The sequence below is a fragment of the Triturus cristatus genome, chromosome 5_1, assembly GCF_964204655.1.
Source record: "Triturus cristatus chromosome 5_1, aTriCri1.1, whole genome shotgun sequence".
NCBI lineage: Eukaryota > Metazoa > Chordata > Amphibia > Caudata > Salamandridae > Triturus > Triturus cristatus.
This window is the reverse complement of record NC_140587.1, coordinates 8,282,406-8,308,429: the sequence shown is the minus strand read 5'-3', so window position 1 is coordinate 8,308,429 and position 26,024 is coordinate 8,282,406.

Sequence of the window (26,024 nt, the reverse complement as noted above, 5' to 3'; positions counted from 1 at the left end):
ACTCAAGGCTGCAATGCACTCATGGGGGGAGCCTCCACACTCAAGACTGCAATGCACTCATGGGGGGAGCCTCCACACTCAAGGCTGCAATGCACTCATGGGGGGAGTATCCGTATTGGAAATTCTCGTTACAGAGATTTCGCCACGAGAATGGAGACTCACCCACGACTGCGGGCCTCCACCACGAGTGAGGAGGCAGATTGTGAGTCAGGCCTACAGTGTCTAAAAATACATGTAAGCAACAGACGTAGCGGTAGAAGTTAGATCCTAACTGTAATTCTGCTCATTTGTACATACTACTGTACTAAGGAACTTACAAAAACAAAAAATCGCAAGTGTTGCCAAGATCGTTCATCAGCATCATCGTAAACGTCCCGATGGCAATCACACAGGAACCTTCCAGCAGCATCAGCATATATTTCACCAAGTACAATCTCAGAATCTCTGCTTGTGGTCTCAGCTTGGAAGGAGCAGAACATCAGACAAGGACATGAGATGCACGCAGGCGAGAAACACCAGATGAAGAGGGCCAAGAACTCATTGTATCAGTGAGCTCAATAATAGCCAACGGTGCCCCATCTGATATAACATACTACGTGTTGTACACATCATGTGTTATTCTGCATTATTATATATTGTACAAATAAAGTGCATGTTGACTGGAAAGAGCCTCCATAGGACCATCTGCTGAGTCTGACTCTGGCAAAATGAGCTAGAGAGGCAAATAAGTCTCCCACCCTGGGACCTTCTTACCAATCTCCAAGTCTGCAATTGGGGTGGAGAAGTGCACATAAAAAGATAGGACAAGCTTATCTTTGTATATGCAGAGTTTTCTGCCTTGCCTGCGTAATCGCCGCAGTTGTAAACTTAGTATTAAATCAGAGTTTGTAAATAGCAAATCAAAAGTAAACACAGAAAAGTTTAAGTTTACATTTACGAATCAGGACCTATAATCTCAAAATAGTACTGAATGGATTTACACCAAATCCAAAAAAGGACATTTTGGGGGTCTATTAGTATGGTGGGCGGACTTTGTCTGCCCGCCATTGCCCCAGGAAATGGGACCACCCGCTATGAGTGCGGCGGTCACGCATATGCAATTAGGATGCGCCTGCCACACTGGCGGGCGCATTCCGCATTTTTTGCATTGCGGCGGGCGGTGCTGTCAGTAGCACCCGCCGCAATACAAAAAAAAAATGCAAAAACAACAATTGATGGACAGAATGCAGAACAATGTCATACATTCACCCCAGTACAGAGATCTGGGCCAAAATCCATCGTTTTTTTGCTCACCATGCCGTTCCAGTTTGAACCCAGCCATATGCAAATCAGTCTTGACCCTGTGCCTCATGGGAACAGTCCAGCCCGAACTGCCAAGCCAGGTTCTCCCTGGACTGGAAACAAGCATCCTAGGACCAGTTTCTGGCATTTCAGCCGTCTTCAGCCAGGCTTGCTTGATTTCCAGTGGCATGGAGAGCAAGGGACCCACGTCTGGGCATACCCTTCCCACTCGGGGTGACAAATGCAAAAACAACAATTGATGGACAGAATGCAGAACAATGTCATACATTCACCCCAGTACAGAGGTCTGGGCTTAAATCCATCGCTTTTCGCCCTAAGTGGGATGGGTATTCCCAGACGTGGGACCCGTGCTCACTACGCCACTGGAGTCAAGCTATCCTGGCTGATGACGGCTGATAGCCAGAAACCGGTCCTAGGATGCTTGATTCCGGTCCAGGGAAGACATGGCTTGGCAGTTCGGGCTGGACTGTTCCCATGAGGCACAGGGTCAAGACTGATTTGCATATGGCCATGTCTAAACTGGGGTGGCGTAGTGGGCAAAAGAACGATGGATTTAACCCAGATCTCTTGACTGGGGGAGAATGTCTGTATTGTCAGCATTCCGTCCATCATTTGTTTGTTGTAACGCTTTTCGCCCTAAGTGGGATGGGTATTCCCAGACGTGGGACCCGTGCTCACTACGCCACTGGAGTCAAGCTATCCTGGCTGATGATGGCTGATAGCCAGAAACCGGTCCTAGGATGCTTGATTCCGGTCCAGGGAAGACATGGCTTGGCAGTTCGGGCTGGACTGTTCCCATGAGGCTCAGGGTCAAGACTGATTTGCATATGGCCATGTCTAAACTGGGGTGGTGTAGTGGGCAAAAGAACGATGGATTTAACCCAGATCTCTTGACTGGGGGAGAATGTCTGCATTGTCAGCATTCCGTCCATCATTTGTTTGTTGTAACGCTTTTCGCCCTAAGTGGGATTGGTATTCCCAGACGTGGGACCCGTGCTCACTACGCCACTGGAGTCAAGCTATCCTGGCTGATGACGGCTGATAGCCAGAAACCGGTCCTAGGATGCTTGATTCAGGTCCAGGGAAGACATGGCTTGGCAGTTCGGGCTGGACTGTTCCCATGAGGCACAGGGTCAAGACTGATTTGCATATGGCCATGTCTAAACTGGGGTGGTGTAGTGGGCAAAAGAACAATGGATTTAACCCAGATCTCTTGACTGGGGGAGAATGTCTGCATTGTCAGCATTCCGTCCATCATTTGTTTGTTGTAAAAGTGTGCGTTGTAACGACATACATCCCCCAGGCATAGCTTTCAATGTTTACTCAATAGCCCTTGGTCTTCAATGTGTGACCCCATATGCCTTGCATGGCACGTGATTAAATGTATCTTGGTCTGCAGCATGCATCTTCAAAGTCTACACCCCAGAGGGCCCAGACACCCCCGAGGCCTTGGGCCCTCATTTACGAAAGGTCACATAGTAACTTGCATGACGCAGCCCAGTTTAGCTTTGAGCCCATGGGTCTTTAAAATGGCTAGTAAATTGATGGCGTGCATTTTGTCGTGTCTGCCGTGTTTTGTGTCATGTAAAACTTTAGTAAACTACCACTTTGGTCTGCAGTGAGTCACCTCAAAGGCCTCGTTCTGTAGTGTAATATCACAGAGCCTTAGTCTGCAGTTTGGGACCCAATATGTGTTGCTCCGCGGAGTGCGGCCTAAGAGTCCTTGGTGTGAAGCATGTGACAAAAGATGTGTTTGTTCGAAGTGTATAAGCCAAAAGACTTGGTCCGGGGAGAGTGTCCACAGGGCCTTGTCACATCAGATGCTTTGTTTGGTAGGGTAATTCTACAGAATGATTCATGCAATCCCTGTTCAACCAAATATTAACAAGCATTTGCAATTCAATAGGTCTCGCATTTATGCGAGTTTTAGCTATTGGCATTGTAAATGACAATGCCTTTTATTTATGTTTTAAAAACTAAAACAAAAATAAAAGGCATTATTTGCAATGTCAATAGCTCAAACTCGCGTAAATGCGAGACCTATTGCATTGCAAATGCTTGTTTTTTTAGGGATCACTGCAGCAGTAACCAGAGATATGAGTAAAGAAAGTAAAAGGATCATCTAAGCCAGTGGTTCCCAAACTGGGGTCTGCTGACCCCCAGGGGTCCATGACACATTTCCAGGGGGTCCGCAGGCAGCAGTTTTAAAAGCACTGCAAAGTTCCTTGTAATCAACAGTTTTTGGTCAGCAATAAAAGTGTCAAGATAACTCTGGGGATTAATGTACCTGCTGAGGAGAGATGGGGATTTGTCCAGTGGCAGCTTTGACTCATCTAAGGAAGCACAGGCGGTTAATATGCCTGCTGCGAAGAATGGCTACAATGCATTTTTTTTAAAGCAGTATTTTGTTTTGTGCATACCTCAGAGGGTTCCTGCTTTTGGCTTTGAGATTCTTTTGTTATTGTGCAGTTCACAAGTTCCAATCGTAATCTAGCACAGTGAGCTATGAATTGGCGTCAAGGAGCTGCATGCAAACTGCTTGATACAAGTTAGTAAGTTATGCTTTTTCCCGGTCTTTCATTATCCCAATGCTACTAAAAAGGTTTGTTTGGGTAGAAATAAATCTTTATTATTAAACTCAACGCTAACCCCTGTGTTATGTTCTGAATCCTGAGTTTGTGCTTCTCTAGACCATGCACCCTTAAAAACTGCCTACCCGTCTGGATGACGTGTGAATCTACACCTTGTAGTCCTCTTTGCCTTATGTCACATTTTCTATTCACTGATTATACATGTATAATTCATTGTCTCTGTATGTGTGTGATGTAAAGTGCTCTGACGCCCTACAGTGGTATGAGAGGTGCTATACAATAAATTAAATACATGTGACAGTGGAGCTATGGAGAGATGAGAGGCGCTGTTGGCGGGTAGGAGTGAGGGAATCATTGAAGATTGCCAAAGATTGTTGTATCCTGGTGCATGGTCAGGTCATTATTTACTGTGCTTTAAAAGCTAATGCAATTCATAATGACAAATGTGCTTTGGGGCGGGCCCCTCAAAGCCCCCTTTGTAGTGGTCAGGCTCACGCACTGCACACTGTACAGGGAGTGGTGTGACAACATTTGCCAGGGCTGCATTGGGTTTCCAGTCCAGCCATTGGCAGGTGCAGGAGCCTCGGGCAGAGAAATAAAACCAAACAATGAAAAGATTTTTCGATTTTTACAAATATTTTTAATATAAAGACCCTCTACCACAGGAGAAACAACAGGCACACCAATGTGCGGGGGATCAAGGCCCAGTATTTTAGCAGGAATTGCCAAGGATTGTGTGCACTTCTGTCTACAACACAGAATATAAGTATTAGTGGAATACATTCCAGGCCAGAGAAATGTCATAGCAGATTGGAACTCCAGGTTCCTGATGGACATGAGCTAATGGAAACTTCACCCACACGTCTTTCAAGCTTGACATTTTCGGCCATTGTACGATCAACCTCTTTGTGTCGAGAAAGAACACCCAGCTACAGGAATCTACAGCAGGAGACAGGACCCTCTAGCAAAACGACAGATACTTTTTTGCAGGATTGATCACTGGGGATGCATTACGCATTTTCCCTAATTGGGATGATAGTGTGAGTTGCGACGCAAATGAGGAGGCAGAAAGCCATGCTAATCCTCATAACCCCATTATGGAAGGCCCACCTTAGTTCTTGCTTCTCCTGGAAAGGGTGGTGGATCTTCCGGTTAGGCAGTTGATGTTCCTGGAAATTCTTTAGGACTCCCTGGGTGCCCTACAATCCTCTAGTATTGCAGAAATATCTGCCTTTTATTCCCTGGAAAATGTCAGGCAATGGTGGTATGTGCCGGAAATATCAAGCCAGGCTATTGTCTGTATATAGCAATCCTGGGCTCCCTCTACTCACACAAAGTACAATGCAGCATGGAAGAGATGGTTGGCTTGGTGTCTGGAATGGCATCTGTATCCTGTAGTGTGGATTTTAAAGATATACTTAATTGTTTCTCAGAGAGAGCAGAAGAAAAGTTAGGTTACAGGTCAGTAAATAATTTTCGTTCTGTGATTTATGGAGGCCACACTCACTTGGATGGCAAAGAGGTAAGTATACATCCATTCATATGCAAATAGCTCAAACACATCACAGTAACTAATCCTCCCAAACCTCATTATGATCATTCTTGGGATGTAAATGCAGTATTGAAATTGTTGGAGCAATGGCTGGATAAGGCACAAGTGTCTAGGATACAATTGTCACCTATCTTTACCTAGCTGCTTTGCTTGGTGTCAGGCATAGGAGTGTCTGATGTAAAAGTATTAGATTCAGCAGGTAAAGTTTACTCTCAAGACGACGTAACTTTAGCAATTTCTAAAAAAAAAAAAAAGATTTCTATGGCCATTGAATATCTTGCTTTTCCACAAAAAGATAGATTGTGTGTGGTGAGATGTCTGCGGGTCTATGCAGTGCGCATGCGTCAGTTCAGAGCGGATACCAGTGGACAGCTTTGACTGCGCTTCAGAAACCCCATAAACCGGTGTCAGCGGTGACTCCAGCTCTAATGGGGGATGGATGAAGCTGGAATTGATGTCAGTGGATGTGGGGCACATCCAGGTAAAGGTGATATGGCATCCAGAGCTTTTGGCTTAGGTTCTAGATTAGAAGATTATTTGAAAGCAGCAGACGCATAAATTGGGGCAGCACCAAAACTAAAGCCTCCCAAAGCAGGTGTAACGAGGAGAAATATTTACATTTCTCCCCGTTTTTCCTATTTCCATTTGTGCCGCATTCTGCAGCACACATAGAATGGGGAAAACGGCTATAGATAGATAGATAGATAGATAGATAGATAGATAGATAGATAGATAGATAGATAGATAGATAGATAGATAGATAGATAGATAGATAGATAGATAGATAGATAGATAGATAGATAGATAGATAGATAGATAGATAGATAGATAGATAGATAGATAGATAGATAGATAGATAGATAGATAGATAGATAGATAGATAGATAGATAGATAGATAGATAGATAGATAGATAGATAGATAGATAGATAGATAGATAGATAGACATTTTCTGAGGAACCGCTGTGGGAACGCCAAAGAACCAGCCCACAGCAACACACACACTCCCTCTCGCGTACTGACTGATGGTATTATGATAGCCTGTGACTTCCGAGCCTTCTTGTTCTCTCTGGAGAGCACCGATCCCCGATTTACTGAGGGTTAACATCAGTGCATGGTATTATGATAGCCTGTGACTCCCGAGCCTTCTTGTGCTCTCTGGAGAGCACCGATCCCCGATTTACTGAGGGTTAACGTCAGTGCATGGTATTATTATAGCCTGTGACCCCCGAGCCTTCTTGTTCCCTCTGGAGAGCACCGATCCCCGATTTACTGAGGGTTAACATCAGTGCATGGTATTATGATAGCCTGTGACTTCCGAGCCTTCTTGTTCTCTCTGGAGAGCACCGACCCCCGATTTACTGAGGGATAACATCAGTGCATGGTATTATGATAGCCTGTGACTCCCGAGCCTTCTTGTGCTCTCTGGAGAGCACCGATCCCCGATTTACTGAGGGTTAACGTCAGTGCATGGTATTATGATAGCCTGTGACTCCCGAGCCTTCTTGTGCTCTCTGGAGAGCACCGATCCCCGATTTACTGAGGGTTAACATCAGTGCATGGTATTATGATAGCCTGTGACTCCCGAGCCTTCTTGTTCTCTCTGGAGAGCACCGATCCCCGATTTACTGAGGGTTAACATCAGTGCATGGTATTATGATAGCCTGTGACTTCCGAGCCTTCTTGTTCTCTCTGGAGAGCACCGACCCCCGATTTACTGAGGGATAACATCAGTGCATGGTATTATGATAGCCTGTGACTCCCGAGCCTTCTTGTTCTCTCTGGAGAGCACCGATCCCCGATTTACTGAGGGTTAACATCAGTGCATGGTATTATGATAGCCTGTGACTTCCGAGCCTTCTTGTTCTCTCTGGAGAGCACCGACCCCCGATTTACTGAGGGATAACATCAGTGCATGGTATTATGATAGCCTGTGACTCCCGAGCCTTCTTGTGCTCTCTGGAGAGCACCGATCCCCGATTTACTGAGGGTTAACGTCAGTGCATGGTATTATGATAGCCTGTGACTCCCGAGCCTTCTTGTGCTCTCTGGAGAGCACCGATCCCCGATTTACTGAGGGTTAACATCAGTGCATGGTATTATGATAGCCTGTGACTCCCGAGCCTTCTTGTTCTCTCTGGAGAGCACCGATCCCCGATTTACTGAGGGTTAACATCAGTGCATGGCATTATGATAGCCTGTGACTTCCGAGCCTTCTTGTTCTCTGTGGAGAGCACCGACCCCCGATTTACTGAGGGTTAACATCAGTGCATGGTATTATGATAGCCTGTGACTCCCGAGCCTTCTTGTTCTCTCTGGAGAGCACCGACCCCCGATTTACTGAGGGTTAACGTCAGTGCATGGTATTATGATAGCCTGTGACTTCCAAGACTTCTTGTTCTCTCTGGAGAACACCAATCCCCGATTTACTGAGGGTTAACGTCAGTGCATGGTATTATGATAGCCTGTGACTCTCGAGCCTTCTTGTTCTCTCTGGAGAGCACCGATCCCCGATTTACTGAGGGTTAACATCAGTGCATGGTATTATGATAGCCTGTGACTTCCAAGACTTCTTGTTCTCTCTGAAGAGCACCGATCCCCCATTTACTGAGGGTTAACATCAGTGCATGGTATTATGATAGCCTGTGACTTCCAAGACTTCTTGTTCTCTCTGGAGAGCACCGACCCCCGATTTACTGAGGGTTAACATCAGTGCATGGCATTATGATAGCCTGTGACTTCCGAGCCTTCTTGTTCTCTGTGGAGAGCACCGACCCCCGATTTACTGAGGGTTAACATCAGTGCATGGTATTATGATAGCCTGTGACTCCCGAGCCTTCTTGTTCTCTCTGGAGAGCACCGACCCCCGATTTACTGAGGGTTAACGTCAGTGCATGGTATTATGATAGCCTGTGACTCCCGAGCCTTCTTGTTCTCTCTGGAGAGCACCGATCCCCGATTTACTGAGGGTTAACGTCAGTGCATGGTATTATGATAGCCTGTGACTCCCGAGCCTTCTTGTTCTCTCTGGAGAGCACCGATCCCCGATTTACTGAGGGTTAACATCAGTGCATGGTATTATGATAGCCTGTGACTCCCGAGCCTTCTTGTTCTCTCTGGAGAGCACCGATCCCCGATTTACTGAGGGTTAACGTCAGTGCATGGTATCATGATAGCCTGTGACTCCAGAGCCTTCTTGTTCTCTCTGGAGAGCACCGACCCCCGATGTCCTGAGGGTTAACATCAGTGCATGGTATTATGATAGCCTGTGACGCCCAAGCCTTCTTGTTCTCTCTGGAGAGCACCGATCCCGGATTTACTGAGGGTTAACATCAGTGCATGGTAATATGATAGCCTGTGACTCCCGAGCCTTCTTGTTCTCTCTGGAGAGCACCGACCCCCGATTTACTGAGGGTTAACATCAGTGCATGGTATTATGATAGCCTGTGACTCCCGAGCCTTCTTGTTCTCTCTGGAGAGCACCGACCCCCGATTTACTGAGGGTTAACGTCAGTGCATGGTATTATGATAGCCTGTGACTTCCGAGCCTTCTTGTTCTCTCTGGAGAACACAAATCCCCGATTTACTGAGGGTTAACATCAGTGCATGGTATTATGATAGCCTGTGACTTCCAAGACTTCTTGTCCTCTCTGGAGAGCATCGATCCCCGATTTACTGAGGGTTAACATCAGTGCATGGTATTATGATAGCCTGTGACTCCCGAGCCTTCTTGTTCTCTCTGGAGAGCACCGATCCCCGATTTACTGAGGGTTAACATCAGTGCATGGTATTATGATAGCCTGTGACTCCCGAGCCTTCTTGTTCTCTCTGGAGAGCACCGATCCCCGATTTACTGAGGGTTAACGTCAGTGCATGGTATCATGATAGCCTGTGACTTCCAAGACTTCTTGTTCTCTCTGGAGAGCACCGATCCCCAATTTACTGAGGGTTAACATCAGTGCATGGTATTATGATAGCCTGTGACTCCAGAGCCTTCTTGTTCTCTCTGGAGAGCACCGACCCCCGATGTACTGAGGGTTAACATCAGTGCATGGTATTATGATAGCCTGTGACGCCCAAGCATTCTTGTTCTCTCTGGAGAGCACCGATCCCCGATTTACTAAGGGTTAACATCAGTGCATGGTATGATGATAGCCTGTGACTCCAGAGTCTTCTTGTTCTCTCTGGAGAGCACCGACCCCCGATTTACTGAGGGTTAACATCAGTGCATGGTATTATGTTAGCCTGTGACTCCCGAGCCTTCTTGTTCTCTCTGGAGAGCACCGATCCCCGATTTACTGAGGGTTAACATCAGTGCATGGTATTAGGATAGCCTGTGACTCCTGTGCCTTCTTGTTCTCTCCGGAGAGCACCGATCCCCGATTTACTGAGGGTTAACATCAGTGCATGGTATTAGGATAGCCTGTGACTCCTGTGCCTTCTTGTGCTCTCTGGAGAGCACCGATCCCCGATTTACTGAGGCTTAACGTCAGTGCATGGTATCATGATAGCCTGTGACTTCCGAGCCTTCTTGTTCTCTCTGGAGAGCACCAATCCCCGATTTACTGAGGGTTAACATCAGTGCATGGTATGATGATAGCCTGTGACTTCCAAGACTTCTTGTTCTCTCTGGAGAGCACCGACTCCCGATTTACTGAGGGTTAACATCAGTGCATGTATTATAACTAAGATTTTATATTATGCATCTTCCCTGTTTCTCTGCCTCTACTGCTCAGCGAGTGTGAATGTGTTGGGTAAAATGTTGGTGTGGATGGTGAAGTCATTGGAATATGAGGTTTGCTGTGAGGTGGAGTGTCAGTTGGAGAGCACCGACCCCCGATTTACTGAGGGTTAACATCCGTGCATGGTATTATGATAGCCTGTGACTCCCGAGCCTTCTTGTTCTCTCTGGAGAGCACCGACCCCAGATTTACTGAGGGTTAACATCAGTGCATGGTATTATGATAGCCTGTGACTCCAGAGCCTTCTTGTTCTCTCTGGAGAGCACCGACCCCCGATTTACTGAGGGTTAACATCCGTGCATGGTATTATGATAGCCTGTGACTCCCGAGCCTTCTTGTTCTCTCTGGAGAGCACCGATCCCAGATTTACTGAGGGTTAACGTCAGTGCATGGTATTATGATAGCCTGTGACTCCCGAGCCTTCTTGATCTCTCTGGAGAGCACCGATCCCTGATTTACTGAGGGTTAACATCAGTGCATGGTATTATGATAGCCTGTGACTTCCAAGACTTCTTGTTCTCTCTGGAGAGCACCGATCCACGATTTACTGAGGGTTAACATCAGTGCATGGTATTATGATAGCCTGTGACTTCCAAGACTTCTTGTTCTCTCTGGAGAGCACCGACCCCCGATTTACTGAGGGTTAACATCAGTGCATGGTATTATGATAGCCTGTGACTTCCGAGCCTTCTTGTGCTCTCTGGAGAGCACCGATCCCCGATTTACTGAGGGTTAACATCAGTGCATGGTATTATGATAGCCTGTGACTTCCAAGACTTCTTGTTCTCTCTGGAGAGCACCGATCCCCGATTTACTGAGGGTTAACATCAGTGCATGGTATTATGATAGCCTGTGACTTCCAAGACTTCTTGTTCACTCTGGAGAGCACCGACCCCCGATTTACTGAGGGTTAACATCAGTGCATGGTATTATGAAAGCCTGTGACTCCCGAGCCTTCTTGTTCTCTCTGGAGAGCACCGATCCCCGATTTACTGAGGGTTAACGTCAGTGCATGGTATTATGATAGCTTGTGACTTCCGAGCCTTCTTGTTCTCTCTGGAGAGCACCAATCCCCGATTTACTGAGGGTTAACATCAGTGCATGGTATTATGATAGCCTGTGGCTCCCGAGCCTTCTTGTTCTGTCTGGAGAGCACCGATCCCCCATTTACTGAGGGATAACATCAGTGCATGGTATTATGATAGCCTGTGACTTCCAAGACTTCTTGTTCTCTCTGGAGAGCACCGATCCCCGATTTACTGAGGGTTAACGTCAGTGCATGGTATCATGATAGCCTGTGACTCCCGAGCCTTCTTGTTCTCTCTGGAGAGCACCGACCCCCGATGTACTGAGGGTTAACATCAGTGCATGGTATTATGATAGCCTGTGACTCCCGAGCCTTCTTGTTCTCTCTGGAGAGCACCGACCCCCGATTTACTGAGGGTTAACATCAGTACATGGTATTATGATAGCCTGTGACTTCCAAGACTTCTTGTTCTCTCTGGAGAGCACCGATCCCCGATTTACTGAGGGTTAACGTCAGTGCATGGTATCATGATAGCCTGTGACTCCAGAGCCTTCTTGTTCTCTCTGGAGAGCACCGACCCCCGATGTACTGAGGGTTAACATCAGTGCATGGTATTATGATAGCCTGTGACTTCCAAGACTTCTTGTTCTCTCTGGAGAGCACCGACCCCCGATTTACTGAGGGTTAACATCAGTGCATGGTATTATGATAGCCTGTGACTTCCGAGCCTTCTTGTGCTCTCTGGAGAGCACCGATCCCCGATTTACTGAGGGTTAACATCAGTGCATGGTATTATGATAGCCTGTGACTTCCAAGACTTCTTGTTCTCTCTGGAGAGCACCGATCCCCGATTTACTGAGGGTTAACATCAGTGCATGGTATTATGATAGCCTGTGACTTCCAAGACTTCTTGTTCTCTCTGGAGAGCACCGACCCCCGATTTACTGAGGGTTAACATCAGTGCATGGTATTATGATAGCCTGTGACTTCCGAGCCTTCTTGTGCTCTCTGGAGAGCACCGATCCCCGATTTACTGAGGGTTAACATCAGTGCATGGTATTATGATAGCCTGTGACTTCCAAGACTTCTTGTTCTCTCTGGAGAGCACCGATCCCCGATTTACTGAGGGTTAACATCAGTGCATGGTATTATGATAGCCTGTGACTTCCAAGACTTCTTGTTCTCTCTGGAGAGCACCAATCCCCGATTTACTGAGGGTTAACGTCAGTGCATGGTATTATGATAGCTTGTGACTTCCGAGCCTTCTTGTTCTCTCTGGAGAGCACCAATCCCCGATTTACTGAGGGTTAACATCAGTGCATGGTATTATGATAGCCTGTGGCTCCCGAGCCTTCTTGTTCTGTCTGGAGAGCACCGATCCCCGATGTACTGAGGGTTAACATCAGTGCATGGTATTATGATAGCCTGTGACTCCCGAGCCTTCTTGTTCTCTCTGGAGAGCACCGACCCCCGATTTACTGAGGGTTAACATCAGTGCATGGTATTATGATAGCCTGTGACTTCCAAGACTTCTTGTTCTCTCTGGAGAGCACCAATCCCCGATTTACTGAGGGTTAACGTCAGTGCATGGTATTATGATAGCTTGTGACTTCCGAGCCTTCTTGTTCTCTCTGGAGAGCACCAATCCCCGATTTACTGAGGGTTAACATCAGTGCACGGTATTATGATAGCCTGTGGCTCCCGAGCCTTCTTGTTCTGTCTGGAGAGCACCGACCCCCGATGTACTGAGGGTTAACATCAGTGCATGGTATTATGATAGCCTGTGACTCCCGAGCCTTCTTGTTCTCTCTGGAGAGCACCGACCCCCGATTTACTGAGGGTTAACATCAGTGCATGGTATTATGATAGCCTGTGACTTCCAAGACTTCTTGTTCTCTCTGGAGAGCACCGATCCCCGATTTACTGAGGGTTAACGTCAGTGCATGGTATCATGATAGCCTGTGACTCCAGAGCCTTCTTGTTCTCTCTGGAGAGCACCGACCCCCGATGTACTGAGGGTTAACATCAGTGCATGGTATTATGATAGCCTGTGACTTCCAAGACTTCTTGTTCTCTCTGGAGAGCACCGACCCCCGATTTACTAAGGGTTAACATCAGTGCATGGTAAAATGATAGCCTGTGACTTCCAAGACTTCTTGTTCTCTCTGGAGAGCACCGATCCCCGATTTACTGAGGATTAACATCAGTGCATGGGATTATGATAGCCTGTGACTTCCGAGCCTTCTTATTCTCTCTGGAGAGCACCGATCCCCGATTTACTGAGGGTTAACGTCAGTGCATGGGATTATGATAGCCTGTGACTTCCGAGCCTTCTTGTGCTCTCTTCTTGTGCGCCTTATTTACACAGTGATGCATCTAAGCAGATGTGTCACTTTGTAAACCCCTGTTCTACATTAAATCTACAACAAGTATACGCCTGCCTCTCAGTAGGTGTATGGGGTGACGCAGGCCTTTTCACATAGGACTTGCACAAGGACCCCAGCGATGCGCCACTTTTACGCTTACAGATACATCAGGAATACTGACGTATCTGCAAATCCTTGCGACATGGAGCACCCTACAGTAAATAAGGAGCATCCACGGTGTCACAACACTTTTCGTAAATGACAAATTAATGATTGTTGGCGTAAGCAAAAACCCGGCAGAGCTTGTGACACTACTCTCTGCTGCTCTATTCTTTGCAAACTGTGACCACAATCAGAAATTCAGAGATTGCACTTGGTGAAGAATTTGCTATGCACTGGCAGGTTCCTCTGTGATTGTCATCAGGAAGTTTGTGGTTTTCATTTCCGTGCACACTGATGGAACATCTTTGTGTCACTGTGGTTTTCATCGCATGTGAACATTTTATTCTCCCAACTAGGACTAATTGTATTGTATTGTAATTGCATTTATATAGCGCTTACTACCCCTGACGAGGCGTCAAAGCGCTTTTTTGGCGAGTAGCACGCTACTCCGGGACCCATAGATAATCAGTGTCGAATTAGTTTAGTGAAACATGCAAGTACATTTTAAGTGGTGGATAGGTTAGTCAGTTATTCGGATTTGGAATGATAGCAGAAGGATAGAGGAGGAAAAAAGGTTTGTATTTGTATAGCGCTTGCTACCCCTGATGGGGTGTTGAAGCACGCTATTCAGGAAGTCCAGAAAGGATTAGTGGTGAATTAGTATGGTGAAATATGAAAGTAATTTGAGTGGTGGATATTAGTCAGTTATTTGGAGTGAGAAGGATAGTGGAGGGATAAAAGGGAAGAAAGGTTTGCATTCATATAGCACTTATTACCCCAGATGGGTGTTGAAGCGCTTTTCTGGCGAGTAGCACGCCACTCCGGAACCCATAAAGGATTAGTGTTGAAAATTAGTATAGTAAAATATGAAGTAATTTGAGTAGTGGATATGTTATTCAGTTATTTGGGTACAGAAGGGTAGGTGACGGGATAGAAGAGGGAAAGAGGTTTGTATTTATATAGCGCTTGCTACCCCTGATGAGGTTTTGAAGCGCAAGTAGAGCGCTACTCTGGAACCCATAAGGATTAGTGTTGAATTAGTATAGTGAAACATGAAAGTAATTTTAGTGGTGGATAATTTAGTCAGTTATTTGGATTGAGAAGGGTTGGAGAGGGGTAGAAAAGGGAAAAGGTAGAAAAGGCAATATAATTATTTTGCATGTTTATACAAAGCAATACACAAAGATGGGTCCATATCTATAGTGGAACCAAATGCTTATATACAGAGGGATATGCTGTAAATGTCTCTTTGCGTATGGTGCTTATGTGGGGACGAGCCAATTCTTGAGTAGTTTTCTGAAGATAAGGTGGTTGTTGGTAGACCTTATGTTGGGGCTAAAGAGTTCCATAGTTTGGCTGCTTGAACAGAGAAGGATGTGTCACCCATGGTTTTTTTCTTGTATCTTGGGATTTTGAGGCGAGGTGCTCCTTTAGAACGGAGGTTCCTTTGTTGAATGTGTTTGGTGATTTTATTCCTGATGAAGAGTGGTCCCATTCCATTTATTGCTTTGTGGGTGATACAAAGCAGCTTGAACATAGATCTTCTGGCAACCGGTAACCAATACAGGACTTTCAAGGCAGGGGAGATGTGGTCTCGTGGTTTGATATGCAAGAGTAGTCTGACAGCCGAGTTCTGAATCCGTTGTAGTCTTTTCATGGTCATTAAAGATGATCGGTGTGTAGAGGCTATTGGCGTAATCGAGTTTGGACAGAACAAGGGAGATGGTAGCTTGGACCTTGTGTGGAAATCCCAAATGAGGGAAAATTCGCCGCAGCGTTTTTATAGTGACAAAGCTTAATCTTGCTAGTTTGTCCACTTGGGCATTCATTGACAGCTTGGAGTCCATTGTCATTCCGAGGTTTCTTACTTCCTTCGATACTTTAGGCGGTGATCCCAGTTCATTACGCCATGCGGCAAGCGGATTGTAATGTTTCCAATCGCCACACGTGAGTATTTCAGTTTTTGAAGCATTCAATTTGAGATGGCTCCAAGTCATCCACTGATCCACGGCTCTGAGACAGCTGAAAATTGGTGATTTTCCAATGTCTTTGGGGCATTCCAGTTGAAGGAGTATTTGCGTGTCATCTGCATAGTTATAGCACATGAGGTGAAATTTATTGATCAGTACTGGTAATTACTTCATGTAGATGTTGAAAAGCATGGGCGAGATGATAGAGCCTTGAGGGACCCTTGCTTTTGTGGAGCATGGTTTGGACGAGAAAGGTGGGGTATGGAAGACATTAGTTCTGTTTCGAAGGTAGGACGTGATCCAGTCTAGAGCAGTTTCCTCTATGCCGGCTTCATAGAGTCTTTGTTTCAGAGTGTCATGGTCAACCGTGTCAAAGGCAGCTGAGAGGTCAAAGAGGAGTAGCGCAGCAACCCCATTGTGGTCAACTGTATTCTTCAGGTCATCCCAGATGGCAAGGAGGGCAGATTCAGTGCCTCTTCCCGGACGGAATCCTGTTTGGAAGTCTGAAAGTATGTCATTCTCTTCAATGAATTGTGACATCTGGGCGGACGCTGCTCTTTCTATCAGTTTGCCCAGGAAAGGTCCATTTGTAATGGGTCTGTAGTTGTCAGGGTTCAGCGGGTCCAAGTTTGTTTTCTTCAGTAAAGGACGTATGTGTGATTTTTTGGGTTCTTCTGGAAATATTCCGGTAGTGAAGGAATCGTTGATGATTTTTCTTACTGGAGTGGCAGCAGAGGTTGTTAAAAGAATTGTCTTGAAAGTTTCTTGGTGGACAGGGGTCAGAAGTGCTGCCGGCAGGCCTGCTTGCTCTGACCAGGTCCATAAATTCATCGTGTGAGATGTGGTGGAAGGAACGGAGAGGCTTGGTAAGAGTATTTTTGGATTGTTGTTTTGTACAAGGGTTAGTGCTGGTGCTTTGTTTCTGTTTTAAGTACGAGTCCAACGTGTCTGCTTTGTCCGTGTAATGATTTGCCAGTTTGTCTGTGAAATCTTAAGTGACAGGATGAGTTCCTTCTAGGCAATTTGGTTTGCGAAATTCATTGAGTATTTTATAGAATTCTTTATTTGCACATTAAGGGGCAGATTCCGATTCCGGCCGCAAAACGTACCGACCGACACGGACCCGGACCGAAGACCGACCGACACGGACCGGCAAATATTACACCTGCTCCTGTTGCATGTCCTTGAGGATCCCCACTACCTGGCCAAATTCTCCGGTGCTATCCTGGTACGCATCTATGATGCGTGCCAGGTGGGAGTCATCATGCAGTCCAGACCCCTCTGCAAGGCGCGCCCTCTGCCTCCCTCCCCTCCCATCACCCCTATTCACACGGGCATGACCAGCGGCAGGAACGCACAGGTGACACTTGGACCCCTTGGGTGGTGTTACTGGTGGAGTTTGCTGTAGCTTCCGGGGGGTCCTGTGTTCCTGTGCTGTCGGTGTTCTGTGGCCTTGGTCTGTCCGTGTTGGCAGGGGTGCCCTGTCTGTTTCCAGATGCTGAAGGCGTGGGTACAGGGGGTTCAGATGTTGGTACTGCTGGTGCTGCACGATGACTCACACCGGAGGTGCCAGGTTGTTCGTCGTCATCCGAGAGGACAGAGACGGATCCACACCAGAGATCTGAGGGTCCACCAGAGTCTGGGACAGGGACTCCTCTTCATTTGGTGCTTTGTCCCCAGCACCACCTGTGTTTGGAAGAGACACACAATGTAAGTTAGGTTTCTCTTCCTGGTGATGTGACACATGTGAGGGAGACACACCACTATGGCACCACAACACATACTCACCATGGCCATGTTACTCATCCCACACAATGATGTTGACCTGAAACACATTGGCATGCACAGACACAACACCAACCCCAGTCAGTGGTAACAAGTCCACAGGTGAGGTAAGCAGATGTCAGTCAGATGTGTGAAGACAGACAACGCACATAACAAAGCATAGCACAGGTTCATTACATATAAGCAACATGTTTATTCCACAATAGTTGCACGGTAATTCTCCGTAACAGTGGACACACGCTCACAAAGTGTGGGAGAATTGAAGTCCAGGGATGTGTGGTACATCAGTTGATGGGAATTGACAACTTCCACACTGGTGTTGAATTCTGGGTGTTGGGTGTCAGTGTTGACCAAACAACAGGCAAAGTACCCTGGGAAGGACAGACACAAGACACAGTCAAAAGCACAGAAGAACAGGAGAGAAATGCAATACACATGCACAAAACATGTCGCAAGAAACCTACACAAAAACAAGTTAGCCGTACTACCCTATTGTGGAATACACACCACCTGAATGGACACATCACTGCATGCATCCAGTCAAGTGGCACACAGACCCACTCTGAAAGCAACAGAGTAGCCACAACACATTCCAGGCTACCTCCATACATTGGCATAACAACCCTGGAAACTCACATTCAGGTGAAGAAGTTGTTGATGAGCTGTGAGCGGACGTCACCCTCATCCTCATCATCACTGGCATCTTGGCCCAGGCTGGGATCCTCCACAGGTGCCAGAGGTCGGTCATCTTCATCCTGGATGAGAGGCACCTCCTTCCGCACTGCCATGCTGTGTAGCATGCAGCATACAAGGATTATTTTGCACACCTTTGCAGGCTCATATGGGAGGGCCCCTCCGGTCTTTTCAGGAGGCCGAATGTCTGCTCAATCACCCTCCTGCTCTGACCATGTGCCTCATTGTAGCGCATCTCGGCTGGTGTCACAGGGTTCCAGAGGGGTGTCAGCAACCACGGCATGTTGGGGTATCCGGAGTCACCTACACACACAAAAATGAACAAGTTTTTTAGGAGTGCGGAATACAATATTGACAAACACACACAATAAAAAACTGTCAGTACACACCGACAAGCCAGGCATGCTGAGCTGGCATCTGTGACATCAGCATTGCAATGCGACTACTCCACATTATGTAGGCATCATGCGTCGAACCAGGGAACCGTGCACACACATGTGTGATAGACGTGTCAGCAAGACATACCACCAGAGCACTGATGAAGTGGTGGTGCTTCCTGTTCTGGTATGCCTGCTCATGTGCCTGTGGTGGTATCAGGGCAACATGTGTCCCATCAATAGATCCGATGACGTTCGGCATCCTCCCCAGTGTATAAAAGGCATCCTTTATTTCCGGGAGTTCAGCTGGGCTAGGGAACTTGATGTACAGGTCTAGGAAATGCAACATCCCCTCCAAGACATCGTATAGCACCCGACTAAACATAGTTTGCGACATCCCACCTGCTGTAGCCACAGTGTACTGGAAGGTACCGGTAGCAAAGAAGTGTCAGGCTGCCATCACCTTCACCTCTGAGGTCAGTGCTGTAGGGTATATCCGGCCAAGTAGCAGATGTGGCGCCAACTGCTCCGCCAACTCCTCAATCAGTGGCCTGGTGAAGCGGGACCGTCGGATGCAGTCGCGTTCCTGCATGGTGGCAAGGTCTGGGAACGGTCGATGGACAGCTGGTGCCCTGCAGTACTGGGATGCACAAAGGAAGATTGTCAGTTCATCCACCCATGTGGCCATGACCAGACTCAATATCACATGATAGATCATGACATTACACAATGTACTGAGGTGTATGCTGTTGGGCATGGACACATATGGCACCTACATGACCTTCACCTCACATCTCAATTCCACATGTCCACATGAGTCCCATGTAGTGCAATGGCCAATCATCTGGCTGTGTCACCCAAACTATGTACTGCTGTGAAGTTCCAAACACACACCACAGTGACAAGTGAGGCCTGGTGTCTCCCAGGCATCACAGATCTTTGCCATGTAGAAACCCAGGGCCCCTGTATTGCCACATCGACACTGGCATGGACATAGAGTATAACGTACACACCACAAGGCAAGCGTAAGTCCCACAGGTAGTGGCCACTGTTGTTCCTGCAGACCCTACATGTACGTCTCTTAGACACACACACACCATCAAGGTTGATGCATATACCACATGGATGTCGAGACTGTCACCCATTGGGCACATTTGATCAGACACATCTGAGACACAACATGCACACAGACTCTGGGTGCACATCATTATTGTGGCTACAGGTCTCACTGTGACGTACATGCCATCACCCCCTGGACTCAGGGTGTATGTGACATGCCCCAAACATATCCAACATGAAACTCTGTCCGTGACTCATGACCATTACTGTACAATTGCACATCACAGTGGTAATGTGCACGACACACAAAGGATTCTTACCCCATGAACACATGCACAGCCTGGGAGTGGCTGCACAAAAGTGCCACCCAACAAACCAAATGTGGCCCCCCCAAACACCCAGGGAATGCAGCCTTACATGCCATGGGACACTGTGTGGCCAATGCTGTAGTGTGGTAGGTGTGCACAGGTGTCCCTGGCTAGTAATTGTGTGTTGAATCCGTAGAATAGTCACACCAATGGGGTCAGACGCGGGTGACAATGCGTACACATTGCACGTTTCATGAACGAGCCGTGCGTACGCTTTGCCATTTAATGCAATGAGGTCCGACGCGGATGACAATGCGTATGCATTGCACGGTTCATGATCGAGCCGTGCGTACGCTTTGCCATTGAATGCAATGAGGTCCGACGTGGGTGACAATGCGTATGCATTGCATGGTTCATGACCGAGCCGTGCGTACGCTTTGCCATTGAATGCAATGAGGTCTGATGCGGGTGACAATGCGTACGTATTGCACAGTTCAGGACCGAGCCGTGCGTACGCTTTGCCATTGAATGCAATGAGGTCCGACACGGGTGACAATGCGTACGCATTGCACGGTTCATGACCGAGCTGTGCGTACGCTTTGACATTGAATGCAATGAGGTCCGATGCGAGTGACAATGCGTACGCATTGCACAGTTCAGGACCGAGCCGTGGGTACGCTTTGTCATTGACTGCAATGAGGTCTGACGCGGGTGACTATCATGCATACGCTTTGGGCAGACATGGTCCCAGACAGGTCTACGCCTTGGCCATTGAATCGTATGGAGACAGGTACATGTGTATTTTTAAAATACGCGTTGTACAGTCAGGTGACCGAGCCGGTCGCACCCAGTGGCTCTGGACTGTCATGGAGACGGATGCGGATTCAAAACTTGTACGAGTTGTGCACTGGAAATTCAGTTGGTTGCCTACAACAATGTTGCAATTTCAAGTGTTTCATGAAGGTGAAGATTTGAACGATGCGGAAGACGTGTACGAGTCGTACATTTCCATGGATTGGCCAGATTCATAGAATGCAACCGTGTTGGACTTATCACTGGGGACACATGGCACAGAGTCTGCCTCTGCAGCACAGATATAAGGAAGGCTGGACCCCAGGGAGCTCACTTGCCTGCACTACATGCTGCTGGACCACATCCCTGCTCCCACTGATGCTGTCTCTGCATCCTCTGGCTCCTGCTATGGCACGTACTCTGGAGAGGGCCCCAGCCTTCACTGAGGAGGAGAACCAGGCCCTGCTGGACAGGCTCCTTGTTAGAATCCGGGTTCTCTGGTTGACACAGGTAGGGACTTGTGTCAAGCAGGGATCCCTTCTTCCAGTCAGGGTAAGGGGTTACACTCTAACAATAACCCCTGCTCACCCTCTAGGTAGCTTGGCGCGAGCAGACAAGGCGTTATCTTAGGCGTAATGGTTAAGCATTTGGGACCACATACAACAATTCAATGATACCCCCACAAAAGGACTCCACACTGGGTTTATCAATCATAAGTATTTTATGTTTAAGCAGACTTAGCACAAGACCCAATAACGTTAAAACGGGCCCACAATACTTTGCCAGTCAGTCAGTGATAACTTTATTTCGGTCATGAGACCATAAAAGTGCACATAAGTACATCAGCAGATACAATAAGACAATAAATAAGCATAAAAGATCTAAAAAAGAATTAAACTACAAGTTATCAGTGGAAAAAGAATAAATACAAAGTTTAGTTTAAAATGTTTTGTCTCCTACGCCACATGCTGTATAGATAGCGAGATACTGCAAAGACGATAGGGGGGTGGGTATCTTAGGTTAAAGATCTACAAGCCTGCATAAAATGACGAAATCCCAAATTCCTGCAGATGGAAGTCAACCAATTTTTTCTGATTACAAGGTAGGCAGGACAGAACACAACACATGTGCAACAGTCTCCGTTTTGTAATTACATGCAGGGCAAATTTCTTGGTTCTGCGTCTGCCACTTAGATCAGAATGACCTAACCGGTAGGGTACCATGTCTTAGCTGAATGTATAATTTTCGGGCAAGCGGGGGTTCAATTTGATCCATAAATTCCTCAAGTTTTGGGTCTGGTTTAACTATGAGGAACTCTAAAGTCAACCTACCCACCGCTATAGAACTCGAAAGTGATTGAGAATTCTGTTTACATATCAGAGAGAGGAGTTCTTTCTTTGATAGCCCAGAACAAAAGGTTTCCGGGGTTTCCCACAATTCCGGCAGTCCTAGACAAGTACTAACTGCATTAATATGCTGGAGCCAAGGGCTCTTTTTATGTTTAAGGACAGGCCAAGTCTCAGCAAATTCTGCTCTATATGAGGCCAGTTCAGGGACCGACCACAGCCTCTTCCAGTACAAGATTGGTCTGGCACTTATGATCTCCTCTATTGGGACTAAACCAAGGTCAAATCTAAGGGGGATCAAAGGCGTGCTAGAAGGGAGCCCTACAAGAGTTCTTAAAAAGGACTGCTCAACCTTTATGAGGGTCCCTGTCTGCTTATGTCCCCACAGTTCAGCCCCATAAATTGCACCCACTCTGGCCTGCCGACAATAAATCTCCAAAGCAGGGGACAGTGGTTTGTAGGTTGATTTTTTGAAAACTTTGTTTAGACCCCCCACCAACTGAGAAAGCTTGAGTGTGGACTTGGCAATCTGGATATTCCAGTTAAAGTTTTCAGTTAAAGTAACGCCCAAATAAACAAAGGTTTTAGCCCTTTCAAGGGGAGTGCCAGAACTGGATTTGGGCGCACCCGCTTCGGGGGGTTGAAAATCATAAATTTTGTTTTACCCAAATTGATTTCCAATCCCCGCAGCTCGCAAAACTTCACAAAGCCATCCAGTGTATTTTGAATGCCCGATGATGTTCTAGACAGCAACAAAGTGTCGTCTGCAAACATCAGAGCGGGCACTCGACCTGTAACCAATTTAGGGGCATCATTGATTACCACACAGTTCAGATGGTCCACAAGACCATTAATATAAAGGCTGAATAGTGTGGGGGCCAACACACACCCTTGGCGGACACCTTTTTGAACAGGAAATCGGTCAGTAAGACCACCATGCTTACCATACCTTACCTGGGCAAAGTTATTTTCATGAAGCCTAAATAGAACGGCCAATAAGTAGGGCGGAAGACCCAAGTCTGCTAAGACCTGCCACAATTTAGCTTGTGGAACTAGATCAAAAGCTGCCCGCAGGTCCACAAACACAACGTAGAGGCTGCCACCCTCCACCAAAGCTGTTTTCCAGTATAAGACCTGCAGGCGAAAAATCTGATCAAGCGTGGAGGTACCAGCCCTAAAACCTGCCTGGAATGTAGACAGAATCCCATTCTCCTCAATCCACCCCAAAACCCTGTCCAGGAGAACCCTCCCCATTAGTTTTTGTGAAGTATCAATTAGGCTAATGGGCCTATAATTAGAGGGAGTTAATGGGCAGCCCTTTTTTAGAATGGGCACAATTTCGGCTCCTAGCCAGGTGGGGGGCACATCGTCCCCCTGCAGGATACGATTAAATAGGACGACCAAGTAGGGAGCCCATATCTTTGGTTGTGCCCTAAACAAGTCCCCAGGCAATTTTCCTATCGCTGTTTCCACCTCAACCAGGGTAAAAAGATCAGATTGAGCAGAACATACAAAGGGTGGCGAAGGTTCAGGAGTACTAACAGTAATACTTTGCAACAAATAGTTCTTGAGTTCAAGCGTAATTCAGGAGTTCTGTGCGCTTTGTGCACGTCGGCCGGTTCGTGTGACTGTAAGAGGCTTACGAGCGGGGCTCACAAGCGTTTGCAGACGCTCCGGGCGATGCGTACACCTTTCGGTGCGAAGGGGGCACAGTACCTTTATCTTTCAGGAGTTCGTCACGGACAGTGCGGTGAATTTCCAGCGTGGATGTACGGCGCGATGTCCTTTCAATTGCGGTGCGAGCTACGGCTCGAAAGGGGCCTCAGTCGCGTTGCTCAGGGAGACAATGCGGGTGTACGGTGCGTTGGCTCTTCGTTGCGGCGTTCGAGCCGTACCTTGAGAGTGGCGCCCTTGTTCTCAGCCCGATGCAAAGCAGGCAGTATTCCCGGGGGAGCTGCGTGCCAACCACTCGACGCACCACAGCCTGCCCTCAGCAAGGGTAGGGGGGCACGCACAAGGGGTACGATGCGGAGAGGGGCAAACAACAAGGGTCACGAAGTCCTTCCATTGCGTTGCGAGCTACGGCTCGAGGGGCCTTAGTCGCGTTGCTCGGGCCGGGCAGGGGGCACAGGCTTGCCCAAGTACACGCCAAATTGAGAGGTGCACACTTTTCTGGGCGTCAGCTTCACGGGGAGAACGGCGGTTCTCAAGGGGGGTGAAGTCCACTGGTCCTGGGACTTCGTTCAGGGGGCAAGCTCAGCACAAGCCCTTGGAGACCTTAAACAGCACAAGTTGAAGCAAAGTTTCTTAGCAATCTTTCTCCTCTCCTTCAGCAGCAAGGCAACCACTGCAGGCCAATCCCCCAGGTCAGGGACAGTACTCCTCTACAGCTTTCCCGGTTCCTTCCCCTCAGGCAGAGATTCGTCTTGTAGAAGGATCTAATGTCTTAGGAGCAGGGCTCCTACATTTATACTACATTTCTTTTGTTCTCCCCGGCCAGGGGGCCCTTGCCTAGTTTAGTCCAGTTCTGGAGCACTTTGTTGACGTGATGCAAGCTCTTCATTCAGGGTGCAGGGCAGAGTCATCAGACGCTCCACAGGGGGCGGAGTCGGCATTGTGGTGACAGAGCACAGTCCAATTCAGAGCCCAGGTGTACTCCTCCCACCCATCTACCTGTCAATCGTCCTATTCACCACCAGGCTACCTAGCCCTGCCCATCTGGGTTTCCCCAGCCCTGTCACTCACGCAAGCCAGACAGCAGATACACATCACACAGAGGCGGGATAAAATGGTTAGGCAAGCAAAGGCCATCCTTCTAAAAGTGGCGTTTGCGAACACAGAACACTAAAATAAACCTTGCTAACAGATGTACTTTATTATTCTGAGTTCAGGCATACTAAACTCGATTTTCTACCATGTTCCCATGGCCTGTTAGGATCATAGGATGTAACAATCTTAACAGCCCATTCTGGCCTATGAGAACAGGGTAGCCTTACAATAGTGAAAAACGAAAATGGCTGTAATTCACTATTAGGACATGCCACACACATCAGGGCTTGTCCTACCTTAGGCTTACAACGCACCCTGCCCTTGGGCCTGCCATAGGGGTGACTAACATGAAGTTAAGGGAAGGTTTAGGGACTGGCAAGTGTGTGCACTTGCCCAGTCAGCATGTCAGTACCAGACTGCACGCAGGTTCTGCAATGGCAGACCTAGACACATTTTACCAGGCCGCTTCTGTGGGTGGCACATCCAGTGCTGCAAGCCCACCAGCGGCATTTGTATTTACACGCACTGGCACTCCTGGTGCACTTTACTGGGGTCTGATAGTAAACCAAATAAGCCAATCATGGAATCCAACCAACATATACATTTTACATAGGGAGCACTTGCACTGTGGCACTGGTTGGCAGTGGCACAGTGCTCTGAGTGGCCAACACCATAAAAACACATGAGGCACAGCGACAAAAAGTGGAAGGGAGACTCACACCAAGGTGCCAGGTCTAACACTCCTTCCACAGTATAGCAAGCTCTATGGGAAACCAGGGGAGCAGGTGAGTGTGCAGTCCACTGCCTTCCTAATTGTGCATGTTGTCTAACTAGCAGTACTAGCAGTGTGTACACCAGTGGCAAGCATTCTCACTGACTACTTTCATCCCCCAAAGTGTGTAGGGACATGTAATGAACAGGTGTTCTGCTGCTAAGGTGCATTTTTGCAAGCTTAAACTTCCCAGGCATTGTTAACATATCAGACATGCAGGGCATTTGTCCTTTTCCATGGGTGCACTATCTGTGTAACTCATTTCCCTTTGTGATGATGACATGTATATCCAAATGTGTGCAGCACAAATCTGGGGCATGTGTGTTAATGTACTTTTAACTTTGTCATCCTCACAGGTTGATGTTCACCAGAAGCAGGAGATCTGGCTGACCATCGCCCGGGCAGTTCGTTC